The sequence below is a fragment of the Canis lupus genome, chromosome 3, assembly GCF_048164855.1.
Source record: "Canis lupus baileyi chromosome 3, mCanLup2.hap1, whole genome shotgun sequence".
Taxonomy (NCBI): domain Eukaryota; kingdom Metazoa; phylum Chordata; class Mammalia; order Carnivora; family Canidae; genus Canis; species Canis lupus.
The window spans coordinates 80,791,137-80,807,492 of NC_132840.1; the positions used below are offsets into that span (position 1 = coordinate 80,791,137).

The 16,356-nt window shown below is 48.0% G+C and overlaps 1 long non-coding RNA gene across 2 annotated transcripts; it reads right to left on the bottom strand.

The window, feature by feature from the left end:
* Positions 1-10,599: 10,599 nt before the first annotated feature.
* LOC140625597 (uncharacterized) lies at positions 10,600-15,480 on the bottom strand. Of its 2 annotated transcripts, none has more exons than XR_012024942.1 (4): positions 14,904-15,480; positions 14,528-14,653; positions 12,029-12,232; positions 10,600-11,025 (listed from the first exon to the last, which is right to left on the bottom strand). It is a non-coding gene; the product is annotated as an uncharacterized lncRNA (long non-coding RNA). The 2 variants fall into 2 exon arrangements; XR_012024945.1 differs by lacking the exons at positions 14,528-14,653; positions 14,904-15,480 and adding exons at positions 12,430-12,642; positions 13,614-14,297.
* Between the last annotated feature and the right edge of the window lie 876 nt (positions 15,481-16,356).

Genomic DNA, 16,356 nt, shown 5'->3' on the forward strand with positions numbered 1-16,356 from the left:
ATGGTTTTGGGTTTTTTACTTTGATTTTAAGCCTTATTTTATACTGCTAATACTTTTATTACTAGTATTAGTAATAATGGTTGTACATAGCATTTAGATAGTGACAATGTCAAGTTCTACCTCAACCCTGTAATCCTGGAAAACGGTGAATGTTGAGAAATCCGCCCAACTTTCCTGCTCAAGGAAATGGCTTAAGGCAAAGAACCACCCTTCCCCATCTACTGGACAATGTCCCCCCTGTTTACCTACAGCAAGGCTGGATGTAGACCCTCAAAATTCTCTTTCTTTGCCTTATAAGTAATGATCTGAACTGCCTGTCTCCAAGAAATGCTTGTTACTCGGATGTGGGTTGCTCACCGTCCTCCAGGTCTCTGAACTTTAGCCTACCTGCCACTAGCCTACAAGTGTCCCAAGAATAGGCTGGCCTGCAATTGCACTACTGAGTATTTACCCCAAAGATACAGCTGCAGTGAAACACCAGGACACCTGCACCCCAATGTTTATTTTTTATTTTTTATTTTTTTTTAAAGATTCATTTATTTTATGATAGACACAGAGAGAGAGAGGCAGAGACACAGGCAGAGGGAGAAGCAGGCTCCATGCCAAGAGCCCGACGCGGGACTCGATCCGGGGACTCCAGGATCGCGCCCTGGGCCAAAGGCAGGCGCCAAACCGCTGAGCCACCCAGGGATCCCCCACCCCAATGTTTATAGCAGCAATGTCCACAGTAGCCAAACTAGGGAAGGAGCCATGATGTCCACTGACAGATGAATGGATAAAGGAGACGTGGTCTATGTATACAGTGGAATATTACTCAGCCATTAGAAACAACAAATACACAAAAAATACAAAAGAAAAAAAAAGAAACGACAAATACCATTTGCTTCAATGTGGATGGAACTGGAGGGTATTATGCTGAGTGAAGTAAGTCAATCGGAGAAGGACAAACATTATATGGTTTTATTCATTCGGGGAATATAAGAAATAGTGAAAGGGATTATAAGGGAAAGGAGGGGAATTGAGTGGGAAAAGTTAGAGAGGGAGACAAACCATGAGAGACTCCTGACTCTGGGAAATGAACAAAGGGTTGTGGAACAGGAAGTGGACGGGAGGATGGGGTGACTGGGTGATGGGCACTGAGGGGGGCACTAGACAGGATGAGCACTGGCTGTGATACTACATGTTGGCAAATCAAACTCCAATAAAAACAAACAAAAAAGAGAATAGGCTTGCGGGGGGCGGGGTGCATTCTCTGATCTACTATCCCTTATGCCACCTTTGTCCATCCCACATTCTTACTCCTTCTCTCTGGCCTTGTTTACTGCTCTCTATAGAAGAAAATCCCTTTTTGCTGAACTCTTGAGGTGCTCCCAGACCTTACAGTCCACCGTGTTCTCCCTGTTGCAAGATTCCATCTTCTGCCCCAGACTTGTGATAGTTTTTTCAGAGTAAACGTCTCACCTTACTGTCTGGATTTCTTTTTTATTTGAAAATAGTAATTTACCATAGAAAGAGTATACACACACACACATTGTAATCCATACGTGTATACATTATACCTATATATACATGTTTGAATGTTTCATGATAATCATATAATAAGGTCAATAGTCTTATCATCAGCCTCAACTTACTAGTGAGGAAATTGCGTCTCACAAAACGACTTGCCAGTAAGTGAAGTAGCTATCTGAAGCCAGATTTTTTGTCCTTGAATCTTCACCGATCTTTTTGTTTGTTTGTTTGTTTTTAAGATTTTATTTATTTATTCATGACACAGAGAGAGGGAGAGAGAGAGAGAGAGAGAGGCAGAGACACAGGCAGAGGGAGAAGCAGGCTCCATGCAGGGAGCCCAACCTGGGACTCGATCCCAGTTCTCCAGGATCACACCCTGGGCTGAAGGCAGGCACTAAACCGCTGAGCCAACCAGGGATCCCCTTCACCGATCTTTTTGGAAGTGGACAAGGTATGAACCAACGCTGTGTGCAGAATTGGGGAGAATGTTTCCTTGGGTCTCTCTGGCCTTCCGCACTTCCAGATGTGATTGCTCGCCTGCGCCCTGATGGCTGTTGCTTATTTGTTTCCCCGGGAACATACAGCTGTTCTGGTCATTGAAGACCATTCTACCAGTTGAGATGCACACAGAACATCTCACATGGAGAACTGCGTCGAGAAAACTCTATACACATCCCTGGGCACTATGTCGGATGCGTTACTGAAGTTGTATTTTTGCCCGGTTCTGAATGACTTTGAGGTTTAACTTTGTTACTTCACTTAATCTCTCAACCATTTAATGAGGCAGGTAATTACCTCCACGATCCGGATCCGAAAACTAGGGTTAACCCGTTGGTGGTTCCAATAATGACGGTTACTCTATATCGTAAAGACAGAGCACTATGAGTTAAGTAGTATTATCCTCCTTTTTTTGAGGAGGAAATCAGAGAAATTAAATAATGGAAGTAATTTGCCCAAAATACACCAGAGCCCAGTCTTCACCGGACTCTTCTGAGCTCTCTTCTTTTCCTCGACCTCCCGTTTCTCCTATCTTTCATCATGTTTTTTGTCTAATCGAATTTTTTCTCGCACGTCGCTTAAAGATACGGAGAGTTCTGCAAGCCTTGGTAAGAGGTGCAGCAGGGCCCCTGCCCCTGCCAACTCCTGCTTCTCGGAACTAGCCTCTTCAACTCTTTGCAACGGATTCTTTAGCTTCACAATGCTAAAGAGCAAGCATATATACGACTTCTACATTTTTCAACGTTTAGGTGTGTCTTAAATTTCCTTAATTTAGACATCGTTTGATTCCTTATTGTGGGAGAGGAGGATTTCTCTCACTTTCACCAAGTCTCACTGCCCCCGACACGTACCCACTACGCACACACGGTCCCTTCCCCACTCAGCCTCCCATTTCCCCATTGTAATTAGATTAGAGCATGATTTTGGTTAGATCACCATTCAACACTTATCTTATCATGACTATAGAAGGATTCTTCCCACCAAGTCTTAAGTATATGATGATTATTTTCCTCCTTCTGTGAAATTTCCTCCGAGTTAAAAACCATTTTGGTTCCGTTTACTGGTTCAGTGTTCTATATATTTGTCACTAATTTTGCCAAACTCTCCCCAAATTAAGTGATCGCCTTTCAATCATCTCAAATATTGAAACTCTTTAGATGTCTTATCCATCTCATTTTCTTGCAAACACCGTTCCTGGGGCTGCTGGCTCAGCCAGGCCAGACGGGGTGCTCCCCAGGCCTGTGGGCAAAGCTGTTGCCTTGGGACGTCTCTCCACCAGCAAGCAGGGCTTGCCTTCCTTCCTTACAGGGTCCCCTTTTTCCTGGGTGCAGTGTCTTCTTCCTCGGTTCACTCCTCAGTGTCCAGTGGAGCATATACCTCATGGTAGCGTCCCGAGACAGAGTACATGGCAGGCAAAGTTTGGAGACGTATCTGAAAATGTCTCCCTACGCTCACACTTGCTTGAGAGTTAAGGTGAGCAGAAGATTCTAGGTTGGAAGTAGTGGTCTTCTCTTCTGTCTTGTAGCTTCCAGTGCTGGTGTTGTCAGGAAGTCTACTGCTGTCCTGGTTCCCTCGTGTAAAACCTCTTTGATCTCTCTGGAACCTGGACGGTGCTCCTTGTCTCACCTATGAGGAGATCTCATGATGACGTACCTCTCCATGTTTTCCCCATTGGTGGCTCTGGACAGTCAGTGGGCTCTTTCAGTCTGGAAACCTATCTTTAAGACTGGGGATGTTTTTGTGAATCCTCCTTTGATTATGTTTAACCTCCATCTTCTGTCTTCCCCGTTTTTGGAATTCCTATGATTCAGTTATTAGTTATCTTGAATGTGTCTTCCAATTTTCTTCCTTTCTTCTCTCTTAACTACTCTGGGAGTAATTTCCTTGACTAACTTCAATCATCTATTGACTGAAAAATATTTCTCCTGTCATCTTTAATTTCTAGGAGCGCTTTTTTTGTTTCCTGAGAACTCTCTCTTTCTCTCTCTCTTTTTTTTTTTAGAACTCTTTTTTTAAAAAAATAGTATCATGTTCTTGTCTTTTAGGTGCAATATCACCTCTTTCTAAGTACATGAGTTTCTCCTTTCCTGGGCATAGTCTCTGTTTTTTCTAAGATCCTTTTTGTCTTTTATTGGTTTGTTTGAGCCTTTGCTTTTCATGTTAGAAGCTCTCTTCAGATATCTAGTGCTTCTCGGCTGGCTGCGTATGACAGAGCACCAACGAGCTGTATAATGGTGCTTATCAGTGCATAGGTAGGCTTGTCATTGCAGATTCCACTGTAGGTGAGCTGGCTGGGCCATTCCCTCGGGAGACTCTTGATGTCCATTTGAGAAACTTTTTTTGAAATTCATTTACTTGAGAGAGAGAGTGTGAGCAGGGGGAGGGGGAGAGGGAGAAACAGACTCCCCTCTGAGCAGTGAACCCAACTCGGGACTTGATTCTAGGACCCTGAGATCATGACCTGAACAGAAGGCAGACGCCCAACTGACTGAACCACCCAGGCACCCCAGAGAAACTTTATCTGGTCTCCTGCCTGGAGAGCATAAGCCTGGCTTTCACCATTCAGGGGAAGAAGGCTGGTGGTCTTAAAATCCAGTGCGTAAATTTGCACTTAATTCCCCTATTTGCACATACCTCTGTGCCTTATATACCTCAACCTAGAAACTATCTGCTCTATCTCCTCTACGGAAGGAGACCTTTCCTCCAGAGAGGTCTAGTCTTTGCTAGGGATGGGAACAAGGAGTAGGGGGAAGGATCTGGGGCTTACCTGCTTTCAAGCAAACTTTCAACCAATCTTCTTTTTTTCTTAAGATTTCTTTTATTCTTATTTTTAAGTAATTTCTACACCCAACATGGGTCTGAACTTAGAACTCTGAGATCAAGAGTCGCATGCTCTACCAACTGAGCCAGCCAGGTGCCCCTTAACCAATCTTCTGGTCACTGCTTACTTCATCCTTCCCCTTCTAGAAGCATTTTATATCATCAATTCCTGAGTCTCTGGGGGTTCAGAGGGGTGTTTGTATCTGAGCTGGGACTTAAACTTCCCAGCCTTCGATTGTTTCCACTTACAAGTATCATGTGTACCAAGTACGCTTTCTGGCCTCTGGAACTTTGTTGCTGTTGTCTCCTTTTTCATGTTTTTGTGAGTTTATGCATTTTTCTTTTTTAGTTTCCTTTAGTTTTTGTCTTAATGTCGTTTCAAGAGGAATGAGGTTAAAGAGTATGTTTAATCTGTTATTTTTAACTGGAAGTTCAAGCCAGTGCTTGAATGTGAACTCTTACTGTTCACCCACCAAGAAACAGCCCCCCCCGAATCAATTAATAATAACAATTGTTAAGCTTTTATGATCTGTCAGATACTATTTTAAGTATGTGGATGTTAACCATTTACTAGCTGGGGTCACTGTGAAAGCTTGGTGGCCTCCCAATTTTTGGCTTCATCACTAGTAGCTATATAACTAACTTCTCTCTGCCTCAGTGTTCACATCTAGTAGAATGCAGCGACTAAATAGTGCTTACTGCCTTGCAGGGTTATCGTGCACATGTAAAGCTCTCAGCCCAGTGTCCAGCAAATAGCAAATATCCAGAAAAAAAATGCACTAGGATGGAGAGAACAGAAGGACCCTCCCCCACAAGAAATCACATGTGTGTGTAAGAGACGGAGAGTGTATCAGGAGTGAGTGTGATTTCAGCAACGCTGTCCTGGAGACAGACCTGGGGCAGAGGAGGAAGCTGATGTCCTGAGACCCCAGGGCCTACCCTGAGATGCCCAAATCTGCACCTGTGTCCCCCTGCCCCTGTGATCTGACATTCACCTGTGTCTCTCTCTGTCTCTCCTTTTTTCTTAACTGTACTTCTTCCCTCGGTGTCCCAAGCCCTGTGCGATTATCTTTCTGTCTCTAGACGTATTTGCTAGTTTAACCAGCATGGATGCCCTATAAAGAAAGCATTTTTATCTCCCTTTGCAAACTAGGAAACTGAGGCACAGAGGGGAGCCATGCCCCAAATCACAGAGTTGCAAGCAGGACCAGAGCAGTAGATCTGATTCTTCATCCACCCTGGCCATGTCTTCAAGTGGCTCACTTGTCTGCTTTTGCTTTTGGGTTTTGCTTTTTTAAAAAGATTTATTTATTTATTTATTTATTTATTTATTTATTTATTTATTTGAGAGAGAGAGAGAGAGAGAGAGAGCATGACTAGGGGCAGAGGGAGAGGGAGAAAGAGAACCACAAGCAGACTTCCTGCTTAGCATGGAGGCCCACGTGAGGCTCGATTCCATGATCCCGGGATCATGACTGGAGCTGAAACCAAGATTCAGATACTCAACCGGCTGAGCCACCCAAGTGCCCCTGTCTTTTCTTAGATCATTCTCTTTTCCACCCAACCCTACTATTTTGTTTTCATTCTCATTAGATTTTTTTTTTTCTCCTCCATGAACCCGTCTTGGGCACGAACCTCCCCGTTCATCACTTTGTCTTTTATCTTGCTCCCAATGGGGTTTTCCAACAAGTTGGGCTTCGAGAAGCTCAATGTATAGAAGTAGAGTCCCATAGGGCTGTAGGAATTCCTCCTCGGGTACAGTTTGAAAGCTGCTATCCTGGAGCACCTGCCTCACTCGGCCTCACAGAGGAGACATCAAGAGGCTACTTGGCTCAGGTCACGCAGTAGGTACATGGAGAAGCCCTGCTCTCCTACTGTTTCCCCATCCTGTTTCCACCATAAGCTGGGATCTCAAAATCTTCCCATTTGTCTGCCAGTGGACTAACTGCAGAGCTCATGACTTTGCCATGTCAGCTACAAGCAGCTTCAGTGTATGCTTGTCTTCTTAATTCAGGTAACTCGTACATGTTGTATAACCAGCGCGTGTTCTCCTTGCGATGTCGTATCCCACCTCCTGGCAACTGAGAAAATTGGTCACATAGGTGGGAAGAGCTCTGGTGCAGACCATTCACATGTCTCCTCTCTTGGGATAACTAGCCTATGGGATCATTGTAAACCAGAATTCCTGCCCTTTCTTTCTTTCTTTCTTTCTTTCTTTCTTTCTTTCTTTCTTTCTTTCTTTCTTTTTTTCTTTTTTTTAAGATTTATTTATTCATGAGAGACAGAAAGAGAGGCAGAGACACAGATAGAGGGAGAAGCAGGCTCCCTGTGGAGAGCCTGATGCAAGACTTGATCCCAGGACCCTGGGATTACGACCTGAGCTGAAGGCAGTCGCTCAACTACTGAGCCACCCAGGCATCCCAATTTTTGCCTTTTCTATCAGTAAATGTCTTCCCCTATTTAAGCTCCGTGATGGTCTTCTCTCTCCAGCTATTTCCCTGCCCTTTAGCAGGTCCCATGATTTCCCTTTGATGATTGTAGGAATGAGATGCAGAGGAGCAGGGGCTGGGGTATGATGCTCATCTCGACCATCCACTGGGCTTCACATACATTACTTCATTTCTTCCTTGTTCTAATCTCTATATTGTGAGAAACCAAAGCCCATAAAGGTTTATTAAGAAACTTGTCGGGGATCCCTGGGTGGCGCAGTGGTTTAGCACCTGCCTTTGGCCCAGGGCGCGATCCTGGAGACCTGAGATCAAATCCCACATCGGGCTCCCGGTGCATGGAGCCTACTTCTCCCTCTGCCTGTGTCTCTGCCTCTCTTTCTCTGTGTCTATCATGAATAAATAAATAAAATCTAGAAAGAAAGAAAGAAAGAAAGAAAGAAAGAAAGAAAGAAAGAAAGAAAGAAAGAGAAAGAAAGAAAGAGAGAAAGAAAGAAAGAAAGAAAGAAAGAAAGAAAGAAAGAAAGAGAAAGAAAGAAAGAAAGAGAAAGAAAGAAAGAGAAAGAAAGAAAGAAAGAGAAAGAAAGAAAGAAAGAAAGAAAGAAAGAAAGAAAGAAAGAAAGAAAGAAAGAAAGAAAGAAAGAAAGAAAGAAACTTGTCATCAGGCGGTGAGGCGGTGAGGTCACCCAGCCGGAAAACACTGGAACTGGAATTGCCCTCACATCTGATTTCAGAGCAAGTGATAGTGGATAAAGAGATAGGATCCTGGGGGTGATTAGGGGGAAGCTTATGATGAGGAGACTCAGAAGTACCCCCAAAAAGTGGAATAGTGCAGAAGTAATAGAAACAAAACCACATTAGGCTGGATAGATGTTGTAATCCGAGCACCCTGAATTGTAAAAACATGGCAGCAGGTGGGGGGGGGGGGTGGCAGGAATCTCATGCATCTGGGATTAGTACTGGGGGCTTCTACTCCCACAATGACCCGTGCATCTGATGCCTATCAGAGCCCCCAAATCTCGGCCCAACCCGAAGATGCTGGGCAGAGGCTCTGCAGCTGGCGGGAGTGTGCCCGGGCACAACCTGGCTACCAAGGGCTGAGCGCCAGCAGGGCAAACAGCTGGGCTGAATTGTTCTCGCTGCATCCTCTGGGACTCCAGGACCAGGACGAGGGAAAGGGGACATGCAGTCGGGAACCTGGTTTACATTTCAGATGGAGACTCTGAGTCGGACCCGGGCCTCTTTATTTCTCATCACCACCAGGAGTCACAGAGTCCCTTCCACGTCCCAGGAGAGCCAATCCCTGTCTCCAGCAAGGCTCAGGCTTAACTCATTCGTGGCCCTCGGGTGTACGTGTCACTTGCCAGCTCAGGCTCGTGGAGTGGGGGGTGGTAGGGAGGAGTTCGCAGCATCAGCAAGATGCAGAGTGAACACCCCTCCATTCCTCTGCTTCAGGCTTCCCTGCTCCCTTGCCAACGCCATCTGGCCTGGATTCCCCTTGTCTCCCCATACTTTCCTGTCCTTGTAGCTAGGCTGACAGATAGTTAAAGTCCATCTCCTGGGCAATTCATTTATTTTATTTTATGTTTTAAGATTTTATTTTTAGTTAGAGGAAAGAGCACAAGCAGGGGGAGCAGCGGGCAGAGGGAGAAGCAGGCTGAGCAAAGAAGGAGCCCCATGTAGGACTCGACCCCAGGACCCTGAGGTTGTGACCTGAGCTGAAGGCAGACACTTAACCACCTGAGCCACCCAAGTGCCCCCAGTGCCCTGGGCAATTTAAAGATTAGGATTCTAGGGCACCTGGGTGGCTCAGGGGTTGAGCCTCTGCCTTTGGCTCAGGTCATGATCCCGGGGTCCTGGGATCAAGTCCCACATCTAGCCCACTTCTCCCTCTTCCTATGTCGCTGCCTCTCCCTCTGTGTCTCTCATGAATAAATAAACAAAATATTTAAAAAAAAAATAAAGATTAGGATTCTAAATATCACTTATTTTCCTGGGTAATGATCTCATACCGGTCATTAAGTTTCTCTGTGTTGTGTATTCTCGACTCTTTTCCTTTCCATTTATATTCTTTAAAAAAAAAAAAAAAAAACACACACACACACACAAAAGCAGTATATGCCTTTGATAAACTTTTTTTTTTCAATGCATCAGAATGTAGAGGTCAACCTAATAACAGATTGGTGTACGGTCTTTGAAACTTTAAAAAAGTGAGTTTTAAATATAGAAATACATAGAGCTTTGTTTTACATCAATGAGATAATATTATACAGACTGTTCTGGAACATACATTTTTAAACTTAATAGATTATAAATATTTTCTATCCAGAGGTGTATAATTCTACTTCAATCTTTTAACAGCTTCATAGGATTTCATAAGAGGTATTAAAATTTATCCACCTGTTTCCCTATTAATAAACACATGGGTTTTTTCTAAGATTTCATTATTTATAAATAATGCTACAATGAACTGCTTTGCATTAGACTCAGTTTGTGTGCTTGCCCAGCTGGTGACTCACACAGTGGCCACGTCTGTGATGCTTGTCTGTCTTGGGAAACCGTTCCCTCCTTCCACACGCTTTAACCTGTAGTCTGATTAAGCTCTGGGTCATCCTGTTTGTGGGGCCACCGTGACTGGTCCAAGGGTGGTGAGCACCCCTAGGGCTGAACCAGCGCAGGATCTCTGCCCAGAATCCTCACACGGGATGCGGGACAGAGGAGCCCTATTTTCTCTCTGCTTGGGCCACGGGGAAGGCAAGACCCCAGGAGCTGCCAGAGAGCCTGCGTCAACCCACAGAACAGCAGCGATGAGGGAGACTTTCTTTTTTTTTTTTTTTTTTTTTTTTTTTTTTTTTTTTTTTTTTTTTTTTTTTTTTTTTGAGGGAGACTTTCTTTTTCTCTACTCAGGTGTCTCCATCATTTCTAAGGCCCCTCTGTGTGTCTGGGAGACTCTGGGAGAGTGATTATGGAGGGGACGCCAGGGCTTGTCAAGCTGGATTTCTGTTTCATCAGAATCTCCTTCCTGTGAACCCTGGCTGGGGGCTTCTGAACCCTTGGAAGATGAGGACTCTCCCTGGGAAATCCTCTGCTCTGTCCTCTTTTTTTTTTTTTTTAAGATTTTATTTATTTATTCATGAGAGACACAGGCAGAGGGAGAAGCAGGCTCCATGCAGGGATCCTGATGTGGGACTCGATCCTGGGACTCCAGGACCATGCCCTGGGCCGAAGGCAGGCGCTAAACCACTGAGCCATCCAGGGATCCACCCCCACCCCCACCCCCCCGCAACTGAGCCACCCAGGGATCCCCCTGCTCTGTCCTGTCCTCTTACTGGCTCTACTTGCTGTGGAGAGTCTGAAGTCTCCCCGAGACCACGTCTATAACATGAGCCTCACTTCTCTGAGAAGTGCCATTCAATAGCTATCATCGGTGATTTATAGTTCCGCGTGGCTTTTCCAGGTCTTTCCACGAAGGCCAACATAGGCAGGAGAGATAAAAGCAGGAAAACCCTGGATATGGTCAATTAGTTGACAAACATTTATTGAATATCTGCCATGCTCCAGGCATAGGGATAGAAAGTTCCCACGTTCCTGGTCCTGACGTCATGGGGACCTGGCTCCCTGACATCCTCTCCGTCTCTACTCCTGCCATCATCCACGGCAACTGTAATATCCACGGGAACATGCCATCCAACATCCTTAAACTTCTTCCCTCCAAAAGCCTCCACCTCCTCCCTTCCTTCTTCTCTTCCTGCATAAAATGAGGATAAGAGTAGCTACTTCTAGGTACCCCTAGGGTTCTTCTAAGGATCAAACCATTTAGTGGGAATGACCGTGCTCTGTAAATAGCAAAGCACGGCTGCTACTAACCCACAGGACGAGAAGAGTCGAGGAAGCATAGAGGAGGCCGGAGGGAGGGCACTGTGGATAATTGGGTTGCAGAGAAGGGCTGGCCCAGAGGACCCCACACTGATAGGACTGACCAGTGGGAATAGATGAAGGGGCTGGGGAGGGGAGGTGACGAACTTTGGAATGCAGAAGGCATTCAGCCTCCAACCCAGGAGTCAGACCCCCCAACCCCAACATTGTTCATCTCCCTGGAGGGGGTGGCCTCGAGAGATTTCCATGACCTGTTCCGGCAGTGTCTGCCCGAGGCTGGCAACTTATCCCCTGGGACCTCTGTCTATGCATTCATGTCTCTCCAGCTCTGAGGGGCAGGCAAGAGGCTCAGGGAGCTCCCTTCTCCCCCCGCTGCCCATCTCTCAGACTTCCGAGTTGGAGAGAGATGGCCAAGGGGATGCCGGCACCTGGGAACACTGCTGGGGCTGGGGTGGGGGGTGTGGACCCTGCACCCCCCACCCCACCACCTCCTCAAGGGCCACAGCAGGGCGGTCAGGGCCAGACAGCTTGGGGATGCGAGGCTCCCCCAAGGCGGGCTGAGATGTCAAAGTGGGAGCGCAGGGGCATGTCAGCCTGGCTTTGTGAGCCCCGCTCCCATCAGTGCATGAAAGCCTCGCTGTACAAACTGCATTCGCCGCGCTCCCAACCTGCATTCCCGATTGGTCATGGCCTGGCCCCAGCTGCATTCCTGGGCTAGAGGAGGCAGAGGGGCCTGGCCCCTTTGTTCTTCCCAAATCAGGGCTCAGAACCATGACAGGCTGATCACATTACCCAGCTGAGGTCAGCCTGGCAGGAATGGGCTCCCCCCTGTTCCGCAGCCCCCACCATGCACCACACAGCCCCCCGCTCCTTACCTGTACCCTTGTAGCATGCTGCCGTGGGTCTTGGCTGGGGACAGAAACTCCCAGACCACGGCTGTGCTGCTCCTTCTAGGTCAGATGCTTGGAGCGGTGCCCAGACCCTCCTTCCAGGGCCTGTCCGAATTCAGGCCATCTCCACGGGCCTGCAGCTGCTCGGAGGTGGCCCAACTGCCCTGCATGCTGAGGACCCCTCAGAACCTGCACAACCAGAAACAAAGTGGCATTGGAGACCTGGGCTCAGCATCAGAAAAACCCAATTTTCATAGAGAAGATGCTGTTCTGTCCTAAGCCCCATTTAAAGCATTGCCCCCTTTGCCTGGTGGTGCCATCCTACTCCCCCCTCAGCCCCACCTTCCTAGGCCTCCTTCAAGGACACTTGGCCCATGACACCTCACCTGCCTGGCTGGAATCCTGACTGTGCCACTTATTTGTTGTGCAACTTTGGATGACCGACTTTACTCATCAGGGCCTCAGTTTCTTCATTTGTAAAACGAGGATAACCATGAAAGATGGCTTTGTATGAGAGGTTTCTGGCATGTTGTAGATGCCTGCTGGATGTGCTTCCCCCTTGACTGAGCGGCCTTAAGTCCAGGTTTCTTTTTCTTTTTCTTATTTAAGATTATTTATTTGACAGAGAGAGAGAGAGAAAAAAAGCGAGTGAGCCAGAGAACACAAGCAAGGGGAACAGCAGAGGGAGAGGGAGAAGCAGGCTCCTCGCTGAGCAGGGAGCCCCATGTGAGGCTCGATCCCAGGACCCTGGGACCATGACCCGAGCCAAAGGCAGATGCTCAACCACTGAGCCACCCAAGGTGCCCCCCAGTTTTCATGAGATAGTCAACACCCTTTCGTCCTTACTCTGAATTCCTCAAGCCCCAAGAGTGAGCGTGAAGCTCAGATCTGGAGGCAGCTCTACACAAATGATCCTGTGTTGCTCTGAGTATTTCTCTATGTCAGTCTTCATCTTGCCAACACACTTGTTGGCTTTCCAGGAGAGCCTTTCACTTTGTTATCTGTTCAACAAATATGGTTAGCAGAGTGCTGCACAGGGCACTGGGGATCCGGCAGGGGAGGAAACAGTCCAGGTCCTGCTCTCGCCAAGCCCCCTGTGGGGTGGACAGACAGGCCCTGATCCATCCTGCGTGGAGCTGCAGTGAGTTTTCCCCACTCACGATGCATGTTGTGATAGAAAAGTCTAGGCCCTCATGAGAACATAACGGGAGACATTGGGGCTCTGGGAGGGCTGAGTAAATGGCCTCTGAGTGGGAGGAAACTGGGTCCCGGCCCCAAAGGGCAGGTGTGAGAGCCGTGAGCATAAGGAACCTGGATCATATTCCAAGTGAAATAAGGTGAGTGTGAGGTTTCGAGCAGGGGGAACGGTAAACCCCGGGCTGAGTGGGCAGAGAAAAGAAAAGAGGTGGGGTGACCAGGGATGGATGGTGAGGTCTCTCAGGCTGCTGGAGCAGATGTCCGGGCTGGAGGTATAATACCTTTTTTGGTTTCATCTGCACGGTTATCCTAGTTTTACAAATGGAGAAATCAAGTCCCAGAGAAATTCTAGAAGTCATCCAAAGCCACTTACCTGTCAGCAGGTAAGTGGCAGAGCCAGGATTCAAACCAGGTAGGTGAGATCTCCAAGCCCATGTTCTTATAAGGAGGAGCCTGGGGAAGCCACGGGGTGGTAAGACGTCACTCCTACTTGAAGTGGCTTGGGCTTCAGAGCGATGGTGGAGACAGAGGGAGCCGGACAGGCCCAGAGGGAGTGCCCCACAAACACCACTTGTAACGGGGCCTCGTTGGCCTGGAGGACCACCCGTCGGCCTGGTCTGAGTTATACAACAAACGTGAACACCCTTAGAGCGGCCCACCCATCATGACAAATGGGGTATTTTCGGAGATTTTCAGCACCAAGGCCTCCTTCTCTTCTCACTGTCAACCCCACGGGTTGTTTTTAAAGGATTTTCATCCGCAAAACAAACTGAACTCATTAAATTACTAATTAACTTTTGCCCCATGTTTTACCAATCGAGGCCTACAGAGCTGGTCAGCCAAGCTTCTGATTACAGGAGATAATTGCTGTTGCCACACTGAGATAATTTAATCCCAGCCGAAGCGAGGAAGTGTGATGTTTTCATTAGTCTGAGCCCCCTTTTTATTCGTCTTCCCAATGAATCTTGTTGAATACATATGGATAAATGACAGACCCTGCCCTGGAGAAGGTTGAAGTCTTGGAGGAGGTGCAGACAAGAACCATGCTCTGGGTAAGCACAAGGGGGCGGGGAGGTTCAGGACGCATGACCTGCAGCCTTGGGAGGTGCTATGGACCAAATGTTGCATCCCCCAAGTGTGTATGTTGAAGGCCTATCCGCCCCCCCCCCCCATGTGCTGGTATTAGAGCAGGCCTTTGGGAGGTAATGGGGTCAGATGAGGTCATGGGGGTGGGGCCTGCACAGTGGGATTAGTGCCTTTGGAAGAGGAGACACTAGAGCCACTCACCTTCTCCACCACTGAGGAAAGGCCATGTGAGGGCGCACTGAGAAGGTGTCAACCCCCAAGCCAGGAGAGTCCCCACCAGGAACTAAATGGGCCAACACCTTGATCTTGGACTTCCAGCCTCTAGAACTGTGGGAAATAAATTTCTATTGTTTGAATCACCCAGTCCACGGTATTTTGTTACAGACCCTAGAACAGACTAACGCGGGAGGTGTGCCAGATATTCCCCTTTTGTCCCTCCAGATCTCTTCTACAGCTGTATCATCCTGCTTTGTGCCCTACGGCCTAACTGGGGGTGGGGTGGGGGTGGGGGTGGGGGTGGGGGGACTGCATCCGTGGAGGCTCCCCTGACCTGGGGAGCAGGGGTCTTGGGTTTTACCAACATGAGGCCCTGGCCCTGGGAGGGTGAGTCAGCTCGCTTCCGGGTCGGCCAGCATGGTGGGCTGAGGCTGTGGTCCTCTACTGAGGGTCACAGTGCCTGTCAGGCAGCCCCTTCTTATGGCTACAGGGCTCCCAGGCTTCCAGTAACTGCCCCTTCCTTTTTCCCATCAGGCCTATGGAGAGTGAAGCTTGGGATCCTATCACTACCTGTCTTATCACCCCTAGTTAGTGTCCCTTAACCCTGCCAATGGCTTGTCAAATATCCTTCTTAGACTCTTCAACTCCTGGGTTTGAATGAGCCATTTTTCCTGCTGGGAGCCTGACTTATACAATGGATATAGGGGGTGCCTGGCTGGCTCAGCCAGTGGAGCATGTGGTTCTGGATCTGGGGGTTGTGCTTGAGCCCCACACTGGGTGTGTAGAGACTACTTAAAAATAAAATCTGGGTGGGATCCCTGGGTGGTGCAGCAGTTTAGCGCCTGCCTTTGGCCCAGGGTGTGATCCTGGAGACCCGGGATCATCGTATCCCACATCGGGCTCCAGGTGCATGGAGCCTGCTTCTCCGTCTGCCTGTGTCTCTGCCTCTCTCTCTCTCTCTCTGTGACTATCATAAATTTAAAAATTAAATTAAATTAAATTTTAAAAAAATAAAATCTGGGGGAAAAAAGTCAAGGAAACTTCCCAGAGGGGTGATGTTTAGGTTGACATCTGAAGGATGGGTAGGAGTTGGCCTTATTGCAGAAAATGTATGATTTTTATGAGTTTTTAAAATAAATACTAGAATAGTTCCTCAACCTCTTTACTAACTCCAGATACACTTGGGTCCTTGGTGTGTCCAGGGTGGGAATCACCAGCCCTGAGCTCTTTAGAGGCACCCAGACCCAAATGCAGGATCTGAGGCTTTCTTCTGTCCCGCTTTACGGTTGGAAGAGAGAACATTGAGGGCTGTACCCACTGGGGGTGGAACCCTCTCAGTGTCCCTTGAGGGTTCTCCTGGGATATGAGGGGGCCCCCGCCATTCCCCCACTCCCTGTCCCTAAGCCAGCTCTCGTTGTCTCGCCAAGAGAGCCAGTCTTGGTGAGAAGCTGGTAGAAACAACACGCTGGGAAGGAATGGCTTCTCCATCCCCGTCCCCTCCCATGGTCCCTCAGGCTGAGGGGACAGTTGCCTGAAAGATCAGGTTTCAGGAAAAACTGGCCCGTCTCCTCCTACGTGGCAATCCTGTGCATGGGGACACCTGCCAAGGGCCCACCCCCATCCCAAGCCCCTCTGGCCACCATGGGGAAGGCCTGAGCCAAGCTGTGGGTCTGTCCAGCTCCTCCCTTCCACCTGCCTGAGGCTGGTCTCTCTCCCACTCCCAGCCTCCCCCCGATTAGACAATTCATGTCCAAGCTTTTCTGAATCTGGCCTTCCCGCCAGCCTAATCTGGCAGCTAACCATGGCTCCCCTGC